Source organism: Micromys minutus, assembly GCF_963924665.1.
Source record: "Micromys minutus genome assembly, chromosome: 14".
In the NCBI taxonomy this organism is placed as follows: Eukaryota; Metazoa; Chordata; class Mammalia; order Rodentia; family Muridae; genus Micromys; species Micromys minutus.
The window spans coordinates 17,779,951-17,790,276 of record NC_137983.1 but is presented as its reverse complement, the minus strand read 5'-3'; the positions used below and the strand labels follow the sequence as shown (position 1 = coordinate 17,790,276).

Sequence of the window (10,326 nt, the reverse complement as noted above, 5' to 3'; positions counted from 1 at the left end):
ATGGATCTAGTTCATTTCTTGTGCAGAAATAGCAACTGTTCTGATTAGTTGAGCAATCTCTCTGTCCTTAGTATTATCTTTATTTTTTGAGTAATTTTATTCATTACACATTTCTTGGCAGCTCTACTTTGTTTAGCTATTGAAACATGGTCCTAAGACTTTTTGTTGTTCTTTTCTGCAGCTCTATGTCCATTCTAATAGCCTTCACATAAATATCTCAAAATGAAGCACGACTTAAAAGATTAGGATGGATTCATTATTATCATTATTAGCATGATTGACATATTTGTAATATGTAACCTGGAAAAGGTTGGGCAATGCTTCAAATTCATTTTGCATTGTTCTATGTATGTGATAAGAATGGTATCAGGGAAAATCTCTAAAAGATCTTTCTAGTCTTCCTCCCCTTGTCTTATTTATCCTTCATCCATAATATTGCTTTGAAAAAGCAAATACTTTGACATACCTCGAGTTTCTTCATCTGAAAAAAAAACAAAAAGCAAAAAATCTTTCATTCTATATAGAACAGACAGGTTGAGAACTTTCCCATCTCTCTCTGCTGTCTCATTTACCTGTAGAAGGCTTCATTAGCCTCACTGTGGCTGCTATTATTGGCTATGTACATGTTTCTTCTACCTGATAACCAAGGTCACTGGACTACATTCTGCATCCTGAATGTTCAGCCATAAGTACATGCAGCTGCATTCTTCACAACTTTGTTTAAAAAAAATAGTAATTTAACTACTAATTAATATATTTTTATTTTTATTTTGACCAATCACACAGCATTCACTACTTACACTTCTGTTAACATTGTGCTCCAATATACATTTTTCCTTTTGACATATGTCAGAAGTTCTACTGTTTTCTCCATTGAGCCCTCAAAACATCATCTGTTTCATGTATTCATGTTGAAACATGCTTGTCCATTACATCCTTGACAAGTTGTCTGGCCTCTATGCACTAACAGGTCAAAAAATGCTCCTATTAAACAAAATATCGGTAAATGGTGCTTGATTAAATGAGAAATGTCACATTTTACATTTGAACACTTGGTCCAGATGCCTGTACAGTGTTCAGAAGTTATAGAACCTGCAGAAAGTGCCAACATGCTGAAGAAAGTGTTATTTAGGAAGTGGATCTTAAGTTTTTATGGCCTTGTTTTAGCTACAAGGAGCCTGATGTCCTACTTCTACTTGGCTACCCAAGGTTTGTGTTTGAAGGTGAAATTTACTCCTCCAGCTGCTTATATCCAAATGTACAGTCTCTCTTTATGTAAGTCACTTTGGTTTCTGGTATTTTATCCTATCAATAAAGGTAAATCATACATACTTCATGACTTCTACCTAATAGAACTTATTTTCCATGCATAACATTTTATGTGGCTAAAACTGAATAACCAATAAAGAATTGATGTATATTTTACTAGGGATCTCGGAAAATGAGAAATTTTAGGCATAGTGCTGGTATCTAGAGAGTACCTAAGGGCTATGTCCTGACATGATTACAAGTATCTCCTCATAAGGCATTAAAAATATGGCAATTTTAGTGTCAGTTCTTATAATATCATTAATAACTTCATATGTGTGACTGCTTTTATTAGATATTTTATTTATTGGCATTTCATGTTAACCTCCATCCCATCTTCCCTCCTCCTGCTTCTACGGGAGTGCTCCACCACCTACCCACTCACTCCTGCCTCCCCAGCCTGGCATTTCCCTGTACTGAAACATCAAGCCTGACCAGGACGAAGGGCCTCTTTTTCCATGGATGTCTAACAAGTCTATTCTTTAGTACATTTGTGACTGGAGCCATGGGTCTCTCCATGTGTACTCTTTGGTTGGTGGTTTGGTCCCTGGGAGCTCTGGATGGGTCTGGTTAGTTGATATTGTTGTTCTTCCTATGGGTTGCAAACCCCTGCAGCCCCTTCAGTTCTTTCTCCAACTCCTCCATTGGGGACTCTGTGACTCCTGTGATCTCACCTAAGATTCATTATCTCCAGAGTCCTGTGCCAAAGTGAAGGAAGTACATAAATCAGAGGGGTAAGTGTCTACAACAGGAATTCGGGGCTGGGAAAAAATGGCTGCACTGGTAAAGTTTTGTCAAGCAAGCATGGGGACCTGAGTTGAGATGAGGAAAGAATGAACATAGTCACCTTCTACTGATAATAGAAATAATTGTTTAGAAACAATAACATATAGGCACTAAGAGTCAAAGCTCCCAATTTTTGAAACAAATACTATTGGGTATAATAGGAGATACAGAGCCTATATTAATAATAGTGGCTAAAAATGAATATAGCTTTATTAAAAATGTATACAATCAAGACAAGAAAACAACAAAAACACATATAGAAATGTACATTCTGGGCATTCAAGAGCCTTGGGTAGCTGTATGATAACTTTTAAAACCTTCGTTGGTGTACAAAACAAGATATTTCTTCCCTCCCGTCAAAATTCTCCATGTAGAAATACCAGAGTTACTTTGAACTCTAAATCATGTGGCATTAACATGCATCAAAATTTTGCTCAATGATAATGAAACACTTTTCTTTCTCTTGTACAGGACACATGCATACAGTCTATATAATGTTACTTGTAAGTATGGTTTTAGGACTGACCATTTGATGATTTATAGCCAGTAAATATGTCCTTACATGGAGAAGAAACTTCTCTTGTTCTTAGCATGCCTTTGTGGACAATAGCTTTAGAACTACTTTTCTACATAATCACAGCAGCCAGGTACAATGTAACTCATCCAACCTCCATTTGACCATGCATAGATAAGGAATAAGATGAACAATATAATTCCCTTTTCAAACTATTGATGACAGAATGAACCATGCCCACAGGCTTATATAGTCTTAGATAATTGATTTAATGGTGAATAATAAAAGCCAGTAGCTTCTTTTATTTTCCAAGGAGAATGATAGGCCTATGAAGTCCCGAACCAAATGATACTGTAGGAGTTCACAGTTTATAGGATCAGGTAGTCTATTCATAATCCATTTCCTTGTTACAACAGATATTCTTGGAACAAGGGATGTATCAGTCCCATAAACATCACTGGAAAAACAAGTTTAAATTCCATTCTTTATGTTCATTAAATCACCTAAGCCTATTGACTTACTGAATCAAACATTATAAACATAAATTGTCTCTGGGATTCAATGATTATAAGTAGTATAAGATAAAATTTCCATGGCTGCATTGCTTAGGTATTATAATTGCATATTTTCATGTATTTCAATTTTAGGATTATGTAAAACTCACATGTCCTTTCAAAACAAGTCTCCCTGGTTGCTGTATTATTTTATTTAATATATTAGTCAAAAAAAGAACAAAGTCCCCCAATACATTTTTTCATTAATATTACTGCATGGTTATATTCAATTAATATTTTTAATTCTTCATGTACTTCTATATTAAAACTTGCCTTTAAGCCTCTTATTTAGCACTTGATTAATTTTGTGTTAATAATAGTAGAGACTAATCTCCTGTGCCCAATTATTCCTTCATTATTTTAAATTTTTTCTTTGGCATTTTTATGTATTTAATGTTTGGAATGTGTAAAGGACAATGATCTTAGAAATGAAAAGACACTGAATTTCTTTTTACGTTAATCAAACACAGTTCATTGAATACAAATAAATAATATGTAAGGAACAAAGCCATTGTGCAGCCAAATGGTATGATTTAGCCCACACTTTGTAAGCTTGAAAGGGCTAACATTGAGAGGACATTTTTCAATAATAAGAAATGACTTTGTTCATGACCTTGAAAGGTATATCCTAAGACAGTCATTAAAGTTTGAGTTTCTATCTGTTTTCTCATGATAATGGTGGAAAACCAGCTGCAGACTTCTAAATTGTTAACCTTTTATTACTCTGGAGCAAGACCTGGGATGGAACATTCTATAGGGTTTACTAGATGTGATGTTTAGTATTGATTTTCAAGTTAACAGGACCTAGAGTCACCTAAGAGATAAGATTTAGTAAGCACATGTGAAGAGCTGTCTTAACTAATTCACTTGAGATTGGAAGACTTACCCTAAATGTGGGGTGTATTATACTCCAGGTTTAAGCTTAACATTTCATAAAGAGCAGAAACTAGATAAGCAGGGATATCCCCACACCATATTCTGCTCCTTGACATTTTGTATAATGTGGTCAGTTGCCTCAAGGTCCTGTCAACATGATGCCCCACTGTGATAGACTATAACCTGGAACTGCCAACGACTGTGAATCAATCCTTCCTTATGTTTGCTCTGTCAGAGAATTCTATCCTAATGACAAGAAATGTAACTAAGATGCTAGGTATATTCAATTGTGCCTTCCAGTGTCTGAACATTTCCAGGAGGTCAATTTTATAGCCACACCTTACTCTGTCAGCAGATTTTCCAGGTTAAACCTGATTATCTAATGAGCATTGCCCCATATTTAGTTAATATCCACATTTACCATATACTTGAAATCATTCTCCTTTTAAATCAGTTGCTGAATGCTATTTAGTATAAAATTGATTGGGGTCAACTACTCGGAAGAATATGTAATTATCTTTCCATTCAATTTGTAGAGGATGTTAGAAATTTTGCAAGAATACACAATTTGAGGCATCAGTGGGTGTTTATAGGTGATCACCCTGCTTTCAGAAACAGGGTTGTTAAGGAAACAATGGAAGCAAGGCTAGGAAAAGCCATGAATAGCAATGGCCTTTACATAATAATCTACTAATAGACATCTACTAATAAATGGATTGGCAGAATAGCCTTCTGGATTTGTCTGGACAGAGACCAGTTATCTGTCTTTATATCTACAGAGGTTGGGACCTTAAGCTCTTGTCATTTAAGCTATGGTAACTCTTGGGAATATTCCAAAGTCAACGATGTCCCTTTTTAAATGTATATTCATGTTTTATCCTTGAAAGAAGGCTTGGTGTTATTGTTGTGGTTTCGCTATATGTGTATACTCATTTACATTTGGATCATTTCCCCTTCCTATGGTCCACAAAGTACAGTCCCTTAAATTGCTTTTTTAATCTAATTTTTTGTTTAAAATGTATGGTTTTAATGTGTGTCCTGAGGAATCATATTCTGCAAGGATCAGCTGTTGGTCTATTTTAGAGTCGAACAATCCTCAACAATTACTCCCTTTGCTGTCTCCATTCTAGAATGTCCCAACCTCCTTTCTATTGTACAGGTCATTTCAGCATTTTCTCATTTGGCTTTGCAAATAAAAGGCATAAAACACCTAAGGATTGGGATAATGTAGGAATCTAAAAAGTGGCCATAATATTTATGAGACAAGAAATTCTGGAGAATTTACATGTAAGAAAATTTAACTCAGAAAATTGCTTCCAACAAGTAACACTTCATGGATATAATAACAAGGAATGATTTCTAAATCTGTAACTTGTTTTATTCATAATATCAATTTGGAAATTATTTAGTATTTTTTCACTTAAAGTAAAAGAAATTCAAACACCACTATTAAATAGAGTATAAAATGCTTTCAAAATTGGTATTAATTTATTAATATGATTTATTTTCTGTGTATAATTATGATTTTCTAAAAAAAACTTTAAAAATTTATTGATTTTATGTATACTAGTATATTGTTGCTGCCTTTAGGAGCCATAATGTGGTTGTTGCGAATTGAACTCAGAATCTCTGGAAGATCAGCCAGACCTAAAAAATAAAAAAAAAAAAAAAAAAAAAAAAAAAAAAAAAAAAATTCTTGTAAGTTTATCAGGACCCAAATAGGTTTTCCAGACAAATCATTGTGGTATATGTCAAAGCTTTCAAGGAAGGTCAAAAGTCACTCTCCATGTTTTTTTGTACTTGTGTTATATTTTTGCAATTTTTTTTTCAGTAGAATCTTCTATTTCCTTAGAATTTAAGGTTGTATTACTTAATTGTCCAGGCACAGCATCAACTTGTAGATCTAGAGGAAGGACTAGATCTGGCCCAGGCTCAAGCCTTCTCATCTGTTGATAATAAATATTAATTAAACTCTATCATCAGACAGACATGTTTTGAATTCCTAAGAAACAATTGTTTTTGTTAATCCATTTTTTTTTTTTTTTTTTTTAACACATGATAATAGTCTGACTAGCCTGAGGTTAAGGCTTCTGTACTAAATCAACAATCCAGTAAAACTGGGCAGAACTTGTTTCCACCATAAAGGATGTCATGTACACCTCCTGCTCCTTCCTTCCATCATCATTTTGCCCAGCTCCCCTGGTCAGATTAAATTCATCTGTATGGGTATTAAATGTAAATGATCCCTGAGCTCCAGATGTAAAGCGGGATAATAATCACACTACCCACTGAATCCAGCCCTTCTCTGTCTACATTTAATCTTGAAACTCCATGTTTTGCTTAACCTGCAAGGTTAGATGTGTGCATCATTTCTCCCACATTCATATTTTCTGGCTGATGTATAAACTGTTCTTTACTGTTCAATCAGTTCTAGGATTGATTACTGGCTCCATGACTAGGAGTGAGGAAAACAAACAAACAAACAAACAAACAAACAAACAAAAAACCGGCTTTGGAGTAGAAAGTATAGAAGTTTGCTACAAGTGAACCTTTTTTTTTTTAAATTCCTTGAGGGAACTAACAGAACTAAAAAGGAAATGCCACAATCAGGCAATTAACAATTTATTTAAACTTGCCATTGATTTTCTCATCAATGAAACAAAATGCCTGACAAACATAAGTAATATTTATTTCTGTTCATTGCTTTAGATATTTTCTTGCATGGATGTCCAGCCCTGTGAATTTGGACAGAATAGTCTGTTCTTGCAAACACATAAGGATGAGATCTTTACCTCAGCAGGAAAAGAAATATCAAAGAGCAGAAAGAAAATGAAGACTAATCATGGCTTTCAAAGGTTCACAGCCAGTGACCCACGTACATTAGACTGACAACCTCTTGAATTTCAAACCACCTTCTACCAGTGAAGGACCAAGAACTGAGCACACGAGCCTTAGGAAAAAAGTTTACATTCAAATAATAGCAGAGAGTAAATGATACTCTTTACAATTCTGCACATATTTGAAATGAACATAATTGCATTATTTTATCAAATGAGAGAAATAAATAGTCCTTCTAAAGAAAAACATGTTATTATATACTTAAACTCAAATGAGAAGTTGAGGGCTGGAGAGAGGGTTGAGGAGTTAAGAGCACTTATTCATCTTAGAGGACTGCAGTTCAGTTTCCAGCATCCACAATGTGCATCACAGTTGCCTGTGTCTCTAGCTCCAGGGAAATCTAACACCTCTGGCCTCACTGGCTACTGCACTAATAAGCTCCTATCCTCACTGACTTACCACAAAGTAGAGTTATCTGTGAAAAGTAACACACACACACACACACACACACACACACACACACACACACACACACACAATTTTAAAAAATGCCTACATAGGCAAGCCTGTAGGGCATTTCCTTTTAAATTGGTGATGGATATGGGAGGTCCAGTTATTATAGATGGAGCCACCTTTGAGCAAGTGGTGGTTTTCTTCCGTGGTTTCTGTTTTCCTCCTGCATTTAATTCCTATCCTATCTTCCCTTCATGAAGGATTGTGATGGGAAAATATGAAATTAAAGAAATTCTTTCCTCTATAAATTGCTTTTTGCTGTGGTATTTTACCACAGCAACAGGAAACCTATATAAAACATATAAAGACATACAAACATACACATAATTAAAAAATAAAAGTATGGGGAAACAGAGTAAACAATAGTAAGAGTTATTACATAGAATATCAAAATTTATATAAACTTGCACTGGTAGTAATAGCGTTAAAGATATTATTTAAATGATCTTTTATCTCATTTCTATGAAAATAATCTCTTATATGAAAAATTGATGTACATGATACATATCATAATTTAACATAATAAACAACTAATGTCCAATAAAACATACTGATATAGTACTGATCTATATAGAGCAACTCTGTGAGAAGAAAATTTCAATATTAAATTAACTTTTTGCAAGTAATTTGAGATGTAATTAAATATCTTCAACTTAATGTAAGTTATAAAAATTATCTCATTGTTATATGAAATAAATGTAAAAATACATACAAAAGTCAAGAAAGTAGCATCATAAAACTCAGAAGACCAAAACTTCCAAGAGGTAGGTCTTCTCCCAAAATGAAACAAAATAAATTAGAATAAAATTAATAACTTTTAAATCTTAGAGTTTAAAGGTTTCCAAAACACCTTTACAAATTTTGTTGTAATTTACTATGTTTCAAGAATTACTATTTACATAAATAAGATGAAATAGCCATAAAATATAGTGTAAATATTTAAGAATAGTTTGAACAATTCAGAAGACCCACTATCATTTGGTAGCTGCTACATGCACTGGGTGCTGGCTGATTGTGTTCTTTGGCTAGATGCTCAAGTTTTCTTATTCAGACCTTGTTTCTTGGTGGATTAACTGGCCATCTGATAGAGAAACAAGTAAGAATTTATGAAGTGATAATGTCACAATATCTAAGATAGTGCTACTTTAATACTAAGTAAAGAAAATAAAGATGTAAAAGAATATGTTTGTGTGCTATGAGTTTGAAAGAGCATCCTTGTCTAAGCAATTAAATCCTGGGACTAAAACTCTGAGAAGACTTTTCTCAACATAAAGTGTATGCAATATATCTGTGGTGGCTAATCTTCATTGTCACCTTTATTTCACCCTTGGCAACGCAGCAATGGTTTTATCTATAAGGATGTTTCTATTGGATATTGTCTGTATTTACATTTCAGATGTTATTCCCTTCCCCTCTCCATACTCCCCCTCAACTTGCTTCCATGGAGATGCTACCTCTCCCCATAATTCTCTTCAACTCAGTGCCTTGGCTGGTTGATGGTGTTGTTCTTCCCATTAGGTTGCAAACCTTTCAGCTCTTTCAGTCCTTTCTCTAGCTCTTTCACTGGGGTCCCCTTGTTCAGGCTGATGTTTATCTACAAGCATTCTCATCTGAACTTATATGACTCAGAGAGAGCTTCTGAAGAGATATCCATATCTGGTTCCTGCCATTAAACACTTCTTGGTATCAGCAATAGTTCTTGGATTTGGTGGTTGCATATGGGTTAGTTCTACACATAGGCATTCTCTGTAAATCTTTTTTTCAATCACTACTCCTCTATTGACCTTGTATTTCCTCCTCTGTTTGTTCTCCCTTCTAAGAAGGACTGAGGCATCTACATTCTGGTCTTCATTTATTTTGAGTTTTATAAGTTCTGAAGATGGTTTCTTGGGTATTCTGAGCTTTTATTTGGGGGGTACTACCTGCCGATAAGTGAGAACATACGATGAGTGTTCTTTTGTGACTGGGTTACATCACTCAGGACAGTAGCTTCAAGTTCCATCCATTTGCCTAGAAATTTCATGAACTCATTGTTTTTTTTTTGTTTTTTTTGTTTTTTTTTTTTTTTTTTTATTAAAGAAAACACTTTGTAGTCTGGGTCCTTTATTTCTCTTTGTACATTCGGCCATGAATTCATAGGGAATGGGCTCCAGCAGCTCAGGCTCTTTTCCGTTAGTGCTCACAAAGTGGGCTTCTCTGGGTGGCACAGGCTGGCACTTCAGCTGAACCCAGGTGCCCTTCTCCTTGGCTTCTTTTTCTTCTGATTTTTCTCCGTCACCTGCTTCAGGAAGCCGTCTCTGCTCTTTGAGTGCTTTATGTGCTCAATCCGCACATTGATCCTCTTAGCCAGAATCTTGCCCTTAACTTGCTTGTTTACAATGATGCCCACAGCATGCTGAGTGACATTGTAGACTCTTCCGGTTTTTCCGTGGTAACACTTATGGGGCATTCCTTTTTGAACAGTGCCCATTCCCTTGATGTCTACAATATCACCCTTCTTGTAGATTCGCATGTATATAGCCAAAGGTACAACTCCATGTTTCCTAAAAGACCTAGAGAACATATAGCGAGTGCCTCTCCTCTTTCCTTTTGTGTTCGTCATGTTGGCGAGTTAACTGGAAGATGGCTGCCGGGGCCTCATTGTTTTTAATAGCCGAATAGTACTTCATTGTGTATATGTACCAAAATTTCTGCATACATTCCTCTGTTGAAGGACATCTGGGTTCTTTACAGCTTCTGGCTATTATAAATAAAGCTGCTATGAACATGTGTCCTTATTAGATGTTGGAGCTACTTTTGGTTATATGCCCAGGAGTGGTATAGCTGAGTCCCCTTTTCCCCAATATAATTTCTCCTCTCCTTCCATGACATCTATGAAAGTAGTCTTTCAACATCCCTCTCCACCTCGGCACCTTGGCATTCCCCTACACTGGGAAA

General features: G+C 35.2%; 1 pseudogene across 1 annotated transcript; it reads right to left on the bottom strand.

Moving 5' to 3' along the window:
- Nucleotides 1-416: 416 nt before the first annotated feature.
- On the bottom strand, nucleotides 417-9,991 carry LOC308429711 (large ribosomal subunit protein eL21-like; annotated as a pseudogene). Its single transcript has 2 exons — nucleotides 9,509-9,991; nucleotides 417-481 (listed from the first exon to the last, which is right to left on the bottom strand). The product of its transcript is annotated as a large ribosomal subunit protein eL21-like (transcript).
- Nucleotides 9,992-10,326: the final 335 nt, after the last annotated feature.